The sequence below is a fragment of the Tupaia chinensis genome, unplaced genomic scaffold (assembly GCF_000334495.1).
Source record: "Tupaia chinensis unplaced genomic scaffold, TupChi_1.0 Scaffold145456_1, whole genome shotgun sequence".
Classification (NCBI taxonomy): Eukaryota; Metazoa; Chordata; class Mammalia; order Scandentia; family Tupaiidae; genus Tupaia; species Tupaia belangeri.
Window position 1 is genome coordinate 79,084 of NW_006205314.1, and position 1,047 is coordinate 80,130.

The following is a 1,047-nucleotide window of genomic DNA, read 5'->3' on the forward strand; positions in this document are numbered from 1 at the left end:
AGCAGGAATTCAGATAAAGTTCCAGTTCTCTGCACAATTCTTATAACTTTCCTGTGAGTTTTTAATTAATTCAAGATTTAAAATGTAAAAACCAGAAAGCAAGCACATCAAACTTCAGAAGGCACAGAAGTCCCCTACAAATGAAGTGTTCTGGAGCAGTCATTCAGCCGTGCATAGACGCCTCATGCATCCTCCAGGCTGACTGGCTGTATTTTTAAACTGGCACCCTCGAATGGGGGGGGGGACGTATTCTGGCGATTTCACCCTCCCCACCCAACTGCATGGCATCCTTGTCACCATGGCCCTGGGGGAGGGCCACCTCTGTGCCCAGCTGCTTTTAGTGACATATGTACCCCTGGCTTTCGGCTTGCTTCCGCACAGGTGAGAAACGGATGTTGCCAGGCGTGCTCTGGTTTGCATAGCTGGCTGGTGGCCGCGCAGGGCCTGAACCAGGTCTGACCTCTGAGCTGTCTAACCACAAGCTGTAAAGTCGCCACCCTCCCCTATCACACACTTGCTAGCGCCAAAGGTTGGACAATCCACTCCCCCCACACACCCTGCTCCACTTTGCAAGTCCCGGGCCCGTTCTCTGGCCCACAGACGCAACAAGACCAACTGTTTCTGCGCGCAGCCCTCGGGCCGGTGGGTTGCCCCAGAACACTGCCCTTGTCCTCTGCAAGCACGGGGGGACAAATGCAGAGTCCCTGGTCCAGTCTAACCACGGGGCCAGAGGCCTAGGGCACCACGTGGGTTGGCGCTTAATGCTCCAGAGCCTGGGAAGCAGCGTCCCAGGCCACCAGGGGGCTAGCAAGGGGGCAGCCGCAGGGCTCAGCAAGCGGAAGGAAGGCTGCTGTCACACAGGACATGCACCGTATGGGAGTGTGTGTGGCTTGAAGGGAGATCCAGACCAAAGGGACCATCACCTGTGGAGGCTTGGTGGAGAAGGAAGAGGCAGGCTTCTGGTATCCAGAATGCAAGGAGCCAGAATCGGGCCATTTCTCTGGCATGTAGCCGAGGGCGACTTGGGAAGCGGGTGGCCATGGCCAC